Here is a 16,750-nt window from a genome sequence, read left to right as displayed (position 1 = left end):
GAGTGGCCTCCACTACATCTAAACAGCTCAGCCCTGCTATCTAGCTTAATCTTTGGGTGGAAACTATGAGTGCGTTGCCAGGGTTATGGGTCATCTCCATTTCAATTCATTAAATTGCATTGAGAATCCATCGTAACAAACTGCCCACAGCTGATGGCATACCTCTTCTCCATTTTGAATTGCTGAGGTGGAAAGAATTGTAATGGTGCCGACCCGAGGTTTAGCTGCTGGCAGCTCCAAGTGTACCCCTCCACTGATCCGAGGCGGTGCCGTGTCTGCCCAGCCTGCTGTCTCTCATCCATCCTGGGTGGTAGGCAGGTGTGTGTGTGTGTGTGTGTGTGTGTGCCTGCCTGTCCCTGTCTGTGCAGGACAGGTGTTCGCAACCCTGAGGTCAGTCCAGAAGCGGCTGGGGCACCCAGACAGGGGGACGGCTGGAGACTGCAAATGACAGCAGGATGAATGAGCTTTGTTTTGCCAGGTTTTGGACAGGTTTTATTCAGAGGGTGCAGCTTTGAACGGGGTCAATTGTGACGGTCAGGTGGTGTAATGGCTGGCTGCTCTCAGTGGGACGTGCTAAAGCCGCAAGCATTTGGTCCTTACAGAGAGGCTTGGAGGCTGTTTGGGTAAAGAACTAAACTAAACTAAAGGAAGCATAGCGGGGTGTGCAAGCCTACAAACACAAACACCACCCTACCCCTTCTGTGAAGTGTTAAGTGGCCGGATATGTTTGGTGAATGGGACACAGGTGTCGGGGCCGGGCTATGTGTGCCTGGCCAGAGGTCTGTGTTTGTTTTCTCTCTGTAATGGCCCCCAACTCTCTGCTGCAGCTCAACCAGAGCTTGTTGGCTCTCAATGGGCCGGGGTGGAGGCCCCCTCTTTTTTTTTTTTTCTTTTTCTTTTTCTTCTACTGTGGGACTGAGCAGTGGGTGAACTTGAGTCAAAAATCAGATAATGAAATTCAAAACATCCCACAACACAATGTTGAGGCTACAAGTTGAGCAGGCCTGGTGCTTTTTAGATTCCTCTTTCTTCCTTTATTCTTCCCTTTATCCCTCTGTTGCCTCTGATCTACCCCAGCAAAGCAGGCGTTTGAAGTTGTCAAGACTCTGGCTTTACTGTTGAGTCCTCAAAGTGCTTATGTGACAGGTAGAGAAGAGCTGGAGGGGAGTAACGTGACTCCCACATAGTCCACAGCCTGCCCCAGTCTCCATCCTCCACGTTTTCTCCCACTTGCCTCCCGCACACAGGCTTAGTCTCTGTGGTGATGTCACTCTCCGCTGAGCTCCCCCTTTGTTGAGTAACAGCCCAAAGGTGCGCTTTGGGTGCTGAGGAAGACACACACCACCACCAGAACCCCATACTGTGTCTCCCCAGGGAGTGCAGTAGGGTTAGGTAATGGGTTGTTAACCCCTCAGCCACCTCTGTGTTTGGACATTGTACCGTCAGCAGTGGCTGCTATCACCACCCTGATCTGATTGTTTGAGTAACCGCCCCAGATGGCCAGGCCTCTGAGCTGGTTTATGATAACCATACAGTTAATATCTGGCCCACATAACACTCCCCCCCCCAGCTCCCCTCAAACTCTGCTCTCATTTCTCTCTGCCACCCTCTGTGCTATTGTCTCTGACGCCTTCTCCTGAGTGCCCTGTTTTATTTCTTTATTTCACTCATCTTTTTAAATTCCAGAATCCATTTCTTTCGTCCCCAGGCAGAAAGGGTGATGGCTAGAGACGGTGTCTCAAATTAAATTTGCTCCCCGTGGACGTGGGTACGATGGAACAGTAGGAGAACAGGAGCAAAGAAAGCTGGAGGAAAAAGCCCATTTCCTATGCATTACTGTCTCTTTCCTCAGGGTCTATAGTGGAGTAACACCAACACCTCTATCGCTTTTTTTCTCTCTTTAATTTTCTTTTTCTTGCTCTCTCCCCCGTCTTGCTCTTGCTGCTGCTGTTCCTTCTCACGCAGTCTAACCTGAAGGTCTCTCTGCTCTTGCTACCACTGCTAACACAATCTGACCCAGTTTATTAGTTTGGGTCTAGTGAATCATTAATCGAGGTTATCTAACTGTTCCTGTAATGATTCTTCTGTGACTCGTGTGTTAGAGCCTCTCTGTGTTCGTAACCGATCAAGCTGTACCCTCATGCTTCTTGCTCTGCACATTTGTACGCTATCATAACCATCTTTCAAAAAAAAGCATCGTCCCTCAAGCTAGACTATATGTTTAATAATAACATAATAGGTGTGCTATGCACTGTAATATGTCATTGTGTCAGAGCACAATGCGAGGACTAAGTGCACTGAATGCAAATTAATCTTGTGGGATGGCAGCAGCTGAATAGAGTGTGGTTTTGGGGAAAGGAGGGGAGCAAAGGGAGGGACAGAAGGAGGGCTAATAGTGGCGACAGAGAAGAGAGGGAGAGAAAAGAGCATGTGAGGAGGAGGAGGAGGGATGTGGGGATGTAGTCATCGCCAGGCCCATTCATCATGCAATGCCTGCTGGGATGCGCTGGGGTCAGTCCCACACAACACAATTACAGCCTGTTCTGGTGTGTTGTGCTCGGTTCCACTGTGTTCCGACTATGTTCTGTTGTCTTTTGTTAGATTTCCTCTGTTCAGGCTCTCTTGTTTTCCCCTGTGCATGTTTTCTTCTCTGCTCTGTTCTGTGCACTTGTGTTCAGTGGCAAATTTCTCATCTCTTGTTGTCTTAGGTTACATATTTTTGAACTTGCTGCTTAAGCTATCACTAAGTGATCTGCTGCAGTTCTTTTGAGCAAAACATCTCAGTTAGCTGAGCATTTGTTGTGTTTTTGTTTGTTTCTTTGAGTCTTAAACTCTCTACTTTGGCTTTTGCAATTAATTGCCATAGTCTTTGCTTATGTGGTGTCGCCGCTTGCCGGGCTGTTGTACCATCCGTTTGTGCAGCCTTCTTTCATCCACATGTTAGCGTGGGGGCGTGAGATGCTAGTAAGCATGTTGTTTACCCAGCCTGCCCGACAATCCTCTGTGAGCCTACAGATGTTTCCAGAAAGCTGTAAATTTCTGTGTGCTCTAATGTCAGTTGACAGCAAATCTGATCATAAGGATATCTCTGTCTTCCTGTCCATGTAAATTCTTCATGCAGTGAAAAAAGAGTTTTCTCTTCCAGGAAACCTTTTAGGTGGTCTAAAGGCCTAAATGAAAACATAACGCAAGGATCCAGCAACATCAACGTTTGAAGGCTGATCCACATATTTTTGTTGACATCATAATACATGGCAGGACTTTATGTTGTCACGGTGGCACGGTTTCTGTCACTTTGCTGGAAAACAATACATAAGAGATATGGGACGAATATCATATCTCGAAGCTTCGAAAGGTTGAAACTTAGTGTTTGAAAGCTTGAAATCTAATAAAGTTTCGAAGCCTTGCAAAATGTTTTCATAGGCTGAAAAAAAATTATATCTCTGCAAACATTATTTTGTATTTTGAGTTCTTCTTCACAACTGCAGCACTCTTTTTACAGTATTTCTCTAACACGTTTTCAGAGTATCAAATTTGTCACTGTTCTCCCTGTGTATTAATTTGTTTTCAAGGTTTGAAACCTTGTAAATGGTGATCTGAAAACTGGTACGCGTATGTTGGGGCGAAAAAAAATTTGAAACGTTGAAACTTGAGTTTCGAAAGAGGCAAATCTTTATTTTGAAACAGATTTACATTTGCACTCGTGTTGCAGACTGTTCTTTCAGAGCTGAGTTTACAACACCCACTTTTCAGAGATCTGCCCACACAGTTGCGAGCTTGTGAGTCACATGATTTCTGGCAGCGTTGTCTCGCGGCTCTCTGGTTTGAAACTCTGATACTCCAAAACAGACGGTGTGAAAAAAACAAAACAAAAAACGGGACCCTGGATCCTGGCAGAGTCATTTACCTATTGTTTGCTCTCTGCTGAAGTTCAGTCCAATCACATGTTATATTTACCGGGTTAGGTGGGATTGACAGACTGCTCCGCCAATGACGGATGCGCACAGGATACACGAACAGGATGCACGGTTCTCTGTGCCTGTCCCCGAGCAGTGCAGTAGATAACCACTAAACTTACTGCAGATTTTATTAGGTTTTCAGGCCCGGGAAACATTTTCATTATTGATTAATCTGATCATCATTTTCTCAATTAATCAGTTATTTGTTTGGTTTATAAAATGTTAGAAAATAGTCAGAAATGCTTATCACATGTTCCCAAACCCCAAGTTGATGTCTTCAATGATGTCCAGTCAACAGTCCAAAACCCCCAAAATGTTCAGTTTATCATATGTGAAGAAAAGAAGAAAAATCTTCACATTCAAGAAGCTGGAACTAGCAAATGTTTGGCAGTGTTGCTTGAAAAATAACTTAAAAAATAACTTTAAATAACTTTAAATAACAATCAATGAATTATCAAAATTGTTGCTGTTATCAAGTAATCGTTTCAGCTTTATATAACACAATATGTAATATATACTTTATGATATAAATAAAATGGCATCAGGAAATATTAATAGGTCAGATTGAGTTGCTAGTTGTTTAGTGTAGTTAAGTTTTGTTAATTAATGAGTTATAGTAGGTTCCAGTTCTGTGTTTTAATGTTTAATGATGGGGCTGCTACTCTTTGGTTTACATTTAGACAAAAAATTATGCCTATAATTAATGACATCATTAGTACAACTGGTCATATTTTGTAATATATCATGTTGATTATGGTGGAATATTATGCAGCTAAAGTTCCTTTTTATCTTTTTAGAGTTTTCTTTTTTAGCCTGTAATTTTGACGACTAACCTGCCAAAAAAAAAAAATAAAATCCTTTAAATGACAAACACTCAGTGTTCTTTAGAAATGAGTTCTTGGCAAAAACAAGCTGTTTATTTAACAGCATGTGGACCATGGGGAATTGTTGGTTTTTCTTAGGTTGTGTATCTGAACCAATATTTAGTTGTTCAACAATTAGTTGTTGAAAGACTTCTTGTAACAGAACAGAAGACAAACGCACCCAAAGGTCCCAGAAGTTGAACTTGCTCACGAAGGATGCATTGGGTGGTGGCTTGGCTGACGGGAACGAATAGGAAGCCCCAAGATTGACTAAAAGAATGGCAAATCGTAGCCAGAAAATGCAACAGTTTAAAGTACGGGCCATCTGGAAACAGTTTGAAACAATGGATTGTCTTCAGCAGGCTCCATGTCAAACTTTATGGATGTTTCTCTTTCCTGACTTCCTTGAGTTTCGGCCTCCTGAGACAACTTGGGAAGGAGTTGGATGACATAGAAAGCTTGACTTTGCGTTCTTTGATTTGATATTCACCTTAAAACTCATAAAATCATATCCTCATTCCAGTCACGTCAGCCGTTGGTAGTATCGACCTAATGATAATGGATTTTTACTGACTCATCTAATCTAATCACTTACATACAGGATTAAAGTCTAACCCTGATCTGAAAGATTCATACACTCCTATAAAGTTATCAGAACGTGGCAAAATGAAATGAAAAATACGTATTAATTAAATATAACATAGATGAGTACCAAGGAGACCCTAAAATATCCCTTTTTAAGCCCCAAAGTAAATTTTTTATAATTGGTAGACGTTCTGGTACTCGCTGCTCGGCTCTAATCAACAGATAAGCCAAGTGAAAACTACAGGAGTCTGTCTTTAATTTGAATTGGCCTTTGAGCTCTTTTTATAACCTCTACTTCCAACAATAAACCTTGCCATATTGTATTATCTAGGACAAGTTCTAACCACATCCCATGGCGACAGTCTGGGCTGGTAAGTACACCTGCTGCTGCCTCCCCATCCTGCAGACGCAGCGACCTGTCTGTCGTCAAGTTGTCTTTTGTGTGCCCTAATGAAGCCGGGGAGATGTGACGACATGCTTCACATTTCACTCTTCACCTAATTGTGTTGATGCTGAGGCTGATATTAGTGTTGTGGCGGTTAATCTTCCCAGTGAGAGGAAATGGCGGAGTCATCAAGGGATACGACACAGCTAATTAGACTTGTGTACGCTTCCATGTGTGAGGGGAGAGGTGGGGGTGAAGTGAGACGGAACGAGAAGTGGTGCAAAAAAGAAAATGGCTTTTTTTTTTCCCCTTTTGAAAGTGTTTTATTGATTGAATGGGTACTGAGAGTAACTTCAAAAACCTGTCTTGAATATGTGGCATATTCTTTGAATGTTGGGCCTCTTAATGACAGCATCCGCTTTCTGAAAAGGGACAACTGGGGGAACCTTCATTACAGCCTGACATTTTGCCCACTTCACAAATCACCATCTTGGTGAGTCTGAAATTAAAGTCATTTGAAGTTGCATACAGAGCAAATGACCTACTAGTACAATAATGCTGTTTTTGACTTCATCCTCCCCCGAGGAAAGCTGTTAGTAGGTTTGACTGATTGGGGCCTCAAGCCACTGGCTCTCAATTAGACAGAAGACAAAGCTTCAACCCTTGCTGCTGGAAAATCTGAAGTAATGAATTAGTGATAAAGGTTTTAAAGAAAACACCATTAGAGCGGCTGTCGGGAGGAGGTGGACTGCTTTTTCCTTGCAATTTGCAGAGTAGGTAATTTTGAGTCTAAAGGAATGTATGTGAAATGCGTTGGATTTCCTTTTCATTTTCTCTCCTTCACTCCTTTCCTTCTCCATCTCTCTCCCTCTGGCTACCGGTGACAGTAATATTAACCTCATCTCCTCTGCGCTGTCCTCATGTGACCTGGAAGTCAGCTCTTGTGAGGAGTGGTCAACTGTTCTGCCGCTCGGGGTCTCAAGCCTCACTGGAGCTTGCAATGCGTTATGACTCCATCGCTCGGGGGTGGGAGGATCAAATAATATATTAAGATTATGTTGCGAGCTGTCACACACCACTTGGGTTGAGAAGTACTATGCCAGCAAAAAATTCTGCAGAGTCATACTTTGGTAGGCTTTTTTTCTTTTTTCTTTTCAAAGGCTGCCTGAGGCCGTGTTTGATTTAGTTTTGGATTCCAACCTATTGCCAATGAGATCCATGCCGCTCATCCCCCATATTGACTGCCATTAGCACACACAGTGCCCATATTTGTCAGGCTGATGGTGTCACTGTAAGCCACATTGCCCACCAACCGGTCCGCCTGTGTCCATCTCCGATAGTGGAGGCCAGTCACCTGAGGGATAAAGTGTATGTTGGAAACTTGTATCCTCTGAGGTATGGAGGGCAGATGCAGATCCTCTGTTGGTTCAGCTGTTGTGCCCTGTGCAGACAGGGAGGGCCCAGCATGTCTCCGTCTCTGTTATTGGAGGAGTTATAGAGCTGGGTGAGATGTTTACTGTTTGCAGTGAGGTTTTCATGCCTCTTTAAATCTGAATTTTTAGTCATTGTGGTTATTTTGCAAGGGGGATTTTATTTAACTATGTATTAATTGATTTGCATTGCTTATTGGTAAGTAAATATGTAATTTCAACCTCTAGGATTTGTTGTTTTGTCTCCTCCACAGCAAAAACAAACATGTTCTTCCCAAACAATCCATCTTTAACCACTTGTGTGACATTCTTTCAAAGACATTGGTTGGTGGTTATGGTTTCGTCGGACGTGGTGGCTTGATGTCAGCCCACTTGTACCACTGACAGCAGGGTGCCAATTGTTTTCCACTGCTTAAAGCTCTCCACTTGGTTGTATTCTGACAAAAAACTAATTAACAAAATTGTCTTTTGCCCACACACATTGGACAAAATCAGCCAGTGATGAGCTCCCAGGAGTCACAGTAATGAAATTCATACTGTACATAAACAAACTGTATGACAACTCAATTTATGAAATGAAGAAACAGAATCTACCAATAGTGTTTACATTTTTAATTTCACTGGTATTTTAGGAACTTTTTAAGAATTTGTTTTTTAAATTCTTGTTAATTTCTGACCTTATTATAGAGAAACGAAAGGTTAAACTTCTAGTCATGAGTAACACGGTTGCCTTTACTGCCCTCACATTACAGCAAAGCCAGTACATCGTGTTTCTAGCTGTTGAGCTCTTTTCCCCTCGTCTCAGAGGTCACTTAGTTTCATCATGTGGTTTGGTACTAGAAGCCTAGTGCTTCAGTTTAGTCTCAGTGACCTCGGCGTGATGTTCACAACAATCTCTGCACTTTCCCTAACCTGCTTCCATTATATTAAAACACAGTGACAGTGAGCAAAGTGATGGGATGTTAAAAGTTCCTGTCAGTATGACTGAGAGAGAGATCTGTCCGTGACAGCTGGATAATGAACATCACGCTGTCTCTCTCTCTCTCTCTCACAGCCATCACCTCACCTTTCCGCAGCCTCGCCCATTCAGTTGATACAGCGGTGACATCACCCTTGCATAATGGAATCCAACCTTCCTTCCCATGCTCTCATCAGCTGCTTTCTCTAATTAGATGAGGGTGATTTCAATAAAGTTACTGTCGTCCTCACTCCATTAGTTATATTAACACTCAGATTCCTGCCCTGGAGCCGTCTATCTATCCTCCGCCTTTCACCGGGGGGGCCCATCCTCTTCTTTTCATGGATCTGTGTAACCTAGTTACTGAGGCCCAGCAGGGAAGGCCAATCAATTAATGAACAAAGGAGCCCGCTCACTGAGCAGCGGCGCGAGTCTGGGACTATAAACAGGGCGCTCCCAAAACATGGTCGCTGTCAGTTCAGTGCTCATCTGATGGATGTTGTTTTGCTTTGTTGTTTTGCGCGTGTGTGTGTGAGTACTATTTCAGTGGAGTCTAAAATCCAGTGGATTACTGCAGTGTTACCTGTTTGAACATACTGCCAGCCAATATTCAGGTGTCTCTTATTGAGAATGAGAAGTGAAAGAAAAAAATGGATTTGAGCATTTTTGTTAGGAAAAGACAAAATGCCTTCCACCACTGTTGTTTCATCATATGTGAGATGCACTGTAAGTTAATGGACTGTGGCATGTTCTGCCATTGTGATGTGAAAAGGCTGGAAACAAAACATTTTAGATATTGTATAAAACCTCTGCTTCCCTCAGACAAAATGTGGAGCTGAGCTAACAAATCATGTACGTGGTCAAAGGTTATTCTGATCAGTCTCCCGTGGCAACAGGCAGATTTGGACTGACAGCCCTCCTCTTCTGTCCACCTGTGCTCTCTCACTATCTTTCACCACTTTCTCATCCTTCCCTTTTCTCAATACCTCTTTTCATCCTATTGAATCTGCCTTTTTTTTTCCACGCCTTGCTTTTTTTTTTCACATCCCTCAGGTCCACCCCTCATTCTATCCTATCTTTCTTCTCTCAAGCCTCCCGATCTCTCTGTCATACCTTTTTCTTAATCCGGCTATTCGTCCCTAGTGTTCCCCTCCCTGGAGTTTCCAGCTCCGTCTCCCTGTGTGTGAGATCAGGAAACAGGCTGTTGTAACAAGCTGTTGAATAATGTAAGCACAGGGCTATAGGCCTGAGTTTCAGTTAACCCTTTGATCTCTGATCACAGCGGGTGAGGCGGACACATTATAAATGACAGCTCGACAGCAGGGCAAAGCAGCCCGAAGGCCTTTTTGCTTCCGTCTTCCTCCAACCTCAACCTAAAGGCTACAGTTCTCCCATCCGGTTTCATTGTCATGGCCTTTGTAAGCAGGAACACAGTTAGAGTCCCGAGCCTTTGTTATTCTAACATTGATGTATAATTAAAGGGTTAGAAAAGGCAATGCTGAATAATTGATATTGGAGCAAAGATGTCATGGGATCCTGAACCTTATCATACTCAGTATTTTTACTTGCAGTGCAGATAAAAGATTTACCAGTTTGCTTTCTTTCTGGTCATCTCCTTCCTTCTGCACTGATTCATTGTGGCACCGTGCTCTCCTCTGACTGAGGAGCTATTATCATCAGTTCAGCCTTATTTTACCTTTGTGTACACTGTTAATTGACAAAACACAAGGCCATGGACTGTAGAATAGTCGTGTTACATCATCAACAGCTGTCAAGTTTTTTGCGTGTTACTAATGTATCAATTAACTGACAGTCACGCATTTCTAATCTCAAAAAAGCGTAGCCAGCCTACAAGGTCCCATTAACCCTTTGTAATCAATACAGATTCCCCTCTCCTTAAGTGCTTCTAGTTAGCTTTAGAGCCTCATATCCTGAGGCTAGGGTGTATTGATCTGCTGGACTGATTGGAAGTTACCCTTCAGGAGGTGAAGGATAGCAGTGGGACTGGGGATGTTTTGGCAAGAGAGGGGAAGGAGTGGGTCTTCATGGCTGGATCAGCTTACTACTTCCTACCCCCACACACCTGTTAGAGCCTGTGTGTGTGTGTGTGTGTGTGTGTGTGTGTGTGTGTGTGTGTGTGTGTGTGTGTGTGCGCGCAAATTGATTGTGTGTGTGTCTGAGAGAGTGGAAACGACTGTTTGTGTGCTCAGGAGAGCAAATGGCTGAGAGGCGTAGCAAATGAGAAATGTGTTACATAGGGTTTATGGTGACGGCGTGTGTCTGAACTGCATCGACTTTGGCAGCTGCTGGCCTTCTATGGATGGGTGGCAGGAGACAGATTTCGGATTTTACATGGCTAACACACTACGTGACAGTCTGCTTTTCAGATTGGGTGTTTGGACCCATAACCCACTGCCGAGCCACATGCACACAGCAACACATAAATATGCACACATCTACACACATGAGCACACAGCACACATATATGCACCATTAAACTGTCAGGCTGTGTGTGTGTGTGTGTGTGTGAGATGCATCACAGTGGCATTTAATCCATAACTCTGACAGGCTTTCCTTGAACTGACAGTGAAAAGCATAGCTCTCTTCCCACATAAATACACATACACCCCTCTCTCTGTGTCTGTCTCTCTCTCCCTCCCTTGACCTGTTTCCCTCTTAAAAAAAAAAAAAAAAAAAAAAAAGAAATATTGTTTTGATTTCAAAGTGTTGTGTTCCAGGACATATACCATGCATGCAGCCCTGTGGAGGCCCAGCTACCCCCTTCTGTAAACTGATATTCGTGTGTGTGTGTGTGGGGGGGGGGGGTCACGGAAGGATACACAGCAGCTGTAGAAGCGGTGAAGAGGGGAAATGGGAAGAGCCAACACAGTAGACAGAGCCCAGATAGACCTGTCAACTCTGTGACACCCGCACATGCCTCACCCTCTGGTCCAGGACAAGAACAGAGGAAGGGAAAGCAGCAAAAGGGATAACGGTGAGCTGTGGCGGAGCTGTGTTTATTTTGGGGAACACACAGAGACTTGAGGGAGAGGGGATAGGAGACCTGGCAGGTACAATGCCTAAAAAGTATTCATCCTCCTTTGACTTTTCACAATGGAAATAATTAAGCTTTTTTTAACACTGATCAACTGACAAAAATGTAAGTTAATATTTAGTAGTTTTAGTCTGGCAGCAATTACTATTATCTCTGTATGGACAGATCTGTATCAGTGCATATAGACCTATTACAAAATTGCACAGGCTCTGTCAAAGTCCTTTAGCTAATTCTGGATTGGAATGAGGTCTGGAAAAAATGGGACTTCACCACTTTGGGACATTAACATTGTTGAAAAAAAGCCAGTCCTGTGTAGCTTTTGGTCTGTGTTTGGGATTGATGTCTTGCTGAAACATAAATCTTCTCCCAAGTCACAGTTTTCTGTCAAATGTCAGCAGGTTTCCCCATAGGTTTTTGGTGTATTTATTTTACCCTCTACCTCCACAATTCTTCCAGGTCCTGCTGCAAAGAAGCATCTCCAAAGCATGATAATGCAACCACCAGACTTAATGCTGGGGATGATGAGTTTCTGGTGATGCTTTGTGTTTGGCTTACACCAAATTTAGTATGATGGCCAAAAAGCAAAATGTTCATCACACTACAAAACCTACTTCAACTTTGTTTCAAATTCTCCCACATGCCTTCTGGCAAACGCTAGCTGAGATGTCATGTGAGTTTTTTGTTTTTTTTTATAGTGGCTTTCTCTTTACCAGTGTGCTATAAAACTGACTGGTGAATCCCCCAGGCAACAGTTGTTGAATGCACAGTGTTTCCCCATCTCTCAGCTATGAAACCTGTAGATTCTTCAGAGCTGCTTTAATACTACTGTCCTTCACTGCAGAGCTGCTCAGTTTTTCTGGACGGCCTTCTCTTGACAAATACACAGCTGTGCCAGATTTAGTCCGTCTTTAATGACTGACCTTACTGTACTACAACACATAATTCGGCGTCTTTTTATATTTTCTTGTATTTGTTCGGAATATTCCTTTGTCTTCATAATGTAGTTTTTGACAGGAAAATGTCAGCTGTTGAATGATCCAGATACAGGTGTACTTATTATCAGTTGTGTCGTTTACATTTCGTTTTCAACCCCAGAGCTAATACATACCCAAATACAACCCATCATGGAATTGCATCTATACTGAGCCATCTTATATTTGTTGATCAATTTCTAGATTTAAAAAAAAGTTGAGAGAAAAGTTGAATTAATGTCATAAAGCAGCAAAGAAAAAGTCTAGGGGTGGGGGGGTGGATACCCGCTCATTGGAAAACTGGGGAGTATAGTGGAGCTCAACCGTGGTTGTGACTGAGGCAGAAAGTGTGAGAGAGAAAAGAAATGCTGGAGCTGAGCTTCAAAAAAACACCCAGGATTTGTAATAGGATTCATGACTGGGGCTACAATTGGAAGTATAATTATTGCTATTGCGATAAGCCAATCATGAAGCTGGGTATTTTTACTGCATTTGGAATTTTGACACAATTAGTCCCTGAAATTACCACGATGGGGGCATGTGTCAAGTGCAACTGTTTATGTAAAACACCCTGTATATACCCCTCTAGACAAATTTCCACTTCCATCCATTTATCTGTTGTTCTCGACTTGTGCTTTGAAAGCAAGCTGATGATTACGAGCGTGTCTTCATGCAGGAGGAAAAATCCTATCTGTTTGATCTTGCAGGCAAAAATATGGGCAGCACAACATCTCATCTCGTGTGTCAGCTATTCTTCCGCACCATGATATTCCCATGGGAACGCATTTCTGCTGTGATCTGTCAGATCAGTGCGAGCCGTTTCTTATCTGGACCTGAATGAAGGGACGATGGAAGAGGGAGGCGTAAAAGGAGGAGAGAAGGGAAAGAGGAGGGGAGAATCCTCTGGGAATGATAATACCTGAAATTCACTGGGCGCGGCCTCTTGAATCTAGCTCATCATCATTTCATGAGCAGGTATTGTACTTATTCCTATTACACTCCAAGATACAGCCTCTGCTCGGCTGTTTTCCCTCAGTCTCTCCCAGATTGATTGAGTAGATTAGACAGTTATATTGTTTATGTGTGTGCCACGGCCCGTTTTACAGCATGCCTGGGGATTTTATTATTAGTTTGATAGTTTTCTTTTATTCGTCTGTGGTCATCATGAGAATTGTTGTTGTTTGATAGCATCTCTGGTTCATGTCAGGTCAGCAAATCTGTTATTGTTGTTCCGCTGCAGGTGTAAAAGTCTTAATAAAACTGTTGTGCTTTAGTCAGAGATTCTGTGGAGCTCGGGATAGGTTTTCTCAGCTGAATAGGCAGTTGATTTGATCGGCAGACCTTGCAGCATGAAACCACACTGACAAGTGCTGTTATCTCTACTTGCCCCTTCCACCCAGAACCCCCCCAACTCCCATGCTCACTCACACACTCGCTCACACATTCACCCACACTCGCAGACGTGCCTTATCCACGAGCAGTATGACTTTCACCTCTGAGTGATGTCCATTGTCTGTATAAGGAGAGACCCATTACAAATCCTTAGTCCCAATGGAGACATTGTGCTGCCCGCCATGCTCCCTTGTCCTTCAGCAGCGTCCTGAGATGACAGTAGATAAACAATGGGAACAAACAGTCACTCCCACCTGCATTGATCTGCCCCCCCCCCGCTCTCACCAACAACGCCACATTGATTCCACCTACACTGAATTTATATGAAAGGCCCCCTGCCCCACCTCCTTTTTCTACCAGGACTGACAAAAATGATAAATGACCAACCCCTTCCTCCCTCTGCACCCACTTCCCTGTGCCTCGTGCTGGCTGTCCAAGGCACTACAAGCCTATTTCTCCCCTCAGAAATCCAATAGAGTCAGCTTCCCCTTTTTTCTCAGAAGTGTGAGTTTTTGTTTTTTTGAGTTTTTCATTACTTCAGGTCCTTCCTATAATTTCCACACAAACACGTCACTGGCGTAATTTCAGCCCTGTAAGACATCCATATGCATGATGTCATATCATCAAAAAAGACCAATGAAGCAAATCATTATGTACTTCAATGGCTCACACCATAGGATCTCCTCTCCCGTGGCTGCTGGCTATAAGTCTGCGATGTCACTCAAAGAGGAAATCATATGCAGAGCCTCCAAAGTGGGGTCAATTATTTCTCTTTCCCATTGGCTTAATCAGTCCATTCTCTCGTTATGTGTCTGATTAATCTGTCCACCATGTAATCACGTGAATTAGATTGCAGTTAATTCAGACATGACACCTTGGCTGTTAGGCATTCGCGAATGATGATGGTTTGACTGTCTGTCTTAATGAAGTTTCAGCTTACTGCAGTATTTTCTATATGTATCTTTTCTTTTCTCTGTACCGTCCGTGGTTCCTTCTCAGCTGCTAACAAAGGTCTGCAGTGTACAAATGACGTCTTTGATGGTCTCAACTGTTTTTTTTTTTTTTTTTATTGTACAGCTAGTGTCCCCATGTCTGTAAATGGGGCACAGAGTGTCTATAAATAGATATACTGTGGTAGGAAGCTGCCGGTGGTTATCAGCAGGAGGGAGGGTTTGTGTGTGTGTATACGTTTGTACGGTGCTTTGTACTGTATGTGCTGCATCGAGGTGGTCGAGGCTATTGATGAGGGTGTTGTTTCCACTCTCACCACCCAGGGGAGTAATACCATGGAGGAAAGTCTCCATTTCGCATCTCGGCTCCACCGTTCCCTAATCACTCTTTCCTGCTTCGTCTCCACCCCACCACAGTTTTCCCATGGCTCCCACAGCTCATCCACGCTGCTTTTTACACTGTGAGGTAATCCATTTTACACTTCCTGCTGCTCTTAGGCTTCCAAACCTCTAGTCTTCTTTAGATCTGGGATCTCAAGCAGGAGGGATCTATCAAAGATGAAAAAGACTCGGGAGTGGCATGTATATTTTATTCTCTGCCCTCTGTTTTTATTCATCTCTTAGTCCTAATCGTCCCCACATAATATGAATGTGTAATCACGCCATTATACCTGTGCCTGCTCAGGTTATCTTCATGGAGCATGAAATCTGTGTTGATGGGATCTGACATGATCCCTCCAATGAAAGTCTGGGTTTGGGATCTTGCTCTGTCTTGTGCTGAATATACAGTACAGTAGTGGTACAGAAATGCCCCAACTCTCCCTAATTGTCATTGAACACACTTTAGCTATCTTCCCATTCTGTTCATAATTGGTCTTAGGAAAAGCTTTCACTCCCTTGTCTGAATTTGAAGACGAGTCTCTTCCTCTTTGTCCCATTACTATGTCAACGAATAACATTGCAATCATTTCAATTACGACAGCACCGGGACCAAGGTCTTCAAGTAGGGCCTTGAAGTGTAATTGGAGGGGCACGGGCGAATTGAGGAAAGGCATTTCTCTTCTGTGAAATTGCCTCAGTCTTGGGGACAGTAAATTGAGGTGCTGAAAAATGATGTGATAATTCAGCTGCATGGTTTGCTAGGGGAAATGGTCTGAAAGTCACTTTCTGGAGAATTAGAAGGTAAAACTACATTTCCCTCCCGAGTCCTCTGTCCTTCACGCAGCAGCATGAAATGAATTGATGAGACAGAGGGAGAGGGAAGTGTCAGTGTAAATGTTTGCAGCTAAAATGAACCTGCCTGCTTGTGCATTCAGATTGGCTGAAGGGTGGGAGGCAGAAGCTGGAGTGAGGATTCGGCGCTGCGCTCCACACTATTTCACGGCCTAAGCCTTTAATCGCAGCAGCCACAATGGATGCATAAAATTGAATTCAAATTTCAGATTGATTGATTCTATATTGATGAATGCCAAGGCTGGCTTAAGGGGAAAAAAACCCTGCGACTGTGGCTTTTAAATGTAACCTCTTTAAGAAGGCAAACCCTTCGTCCTCTCATGTGCCTGTTTGTTGCTTTAGATGTGCTTCAAAATAGATATGAAAATTCTCGCTTTTTGAAGTTTAATCTCTTGCAAGAAAAAGTAGGAGGCTGAATGCAAATACAAAAATTTGCTTTAGCTTTGCTTCTAGCTGCTTGTGGCGGAGAATTCCAACACAGTGGTCTTGGTGGTAGCTGATGACAGTGGTCACAACACCTCTAAAACTGTAGATTCAAAATTGGCCGCTTGTGGATTTAGATAAAGTCCTCTAAATGAGAAACGCATGCACAAGACTAGGAGTAAAGATACATAGCATTTCGACCTCTCTCTCAATGTAATGTTCAATCCTCACCTTTGTCACTCTATTGTGTCTCATCTCTTAATCCCTTCAAGGCATCTCACACAGTAACAGAGCTGGCATAAGCACATTTGGTGCTGTTTGCAGTGTTGAGATTAACAGGATTACAGATTAGGGATTACATTGGTGTCATTCTTACCCATTTAACCTTGACCCATGCCCCGGTGTACAATTCAGACGATCAGACCAAACTTGTTTTTGTGTTTGTAAGCCCTCAGTGTTTGCACAAAAGCTCAGTGATATTTGTTCAGGAATAAATACAAACAAAACATGTGTGCTTTGTAATGAGATCGTTTGGATTGTAGCTCT

General features: G+C 43.3%; 1 protein-coding gene across 3 annotated transcripts in view; it reads left to right on the top strand.

Annotated features, from left to right (window-relative positions):
• ndst1a (N-deacetylase/N-sulfotransferase (heparan glucosaminyl) 1a) overlaps window positions 1–16,750 on the top strand; it is a 42,877-nt gene that overhangs the window by 6,261 nt on the left and 19,866 nt on the right. The window contains exon 1 of one of the 3 annotated variants that reach the window (XM_044205405.1): window positions 13,161–13,181. The exons of the other annotated variants lie outside the window; for them this stretch is intronic. The gene's annotated coding sequence lies outside the window, so the exon portion shown is untranslated. Of the gene's footprint in view, window positions 1–13,160; window positions 13,182–16,750 lie in introns of those variants that run through there. 3 annotated transcript variants of the gene reach the window in all.

The sequence above is a fragment of the Siniperca chuatsi genome, linkage group LG8 (genome assembly GCF_020085105.1).
Source record: "Siniperca chuatsi isolate FFG_IHB_CAS linkage group LG8, ASM2008510v1, whole genome shotgun sequence".
NCBI lineage: Eukaryota > Metazoa > Chordata > Actinopteri > Centrarchiformes > Sinipercidae > Siniperca > Siniperca chuatsi.
This window is presented reverse-complemented; position numbering and strand designations above follow the sequence as displayed.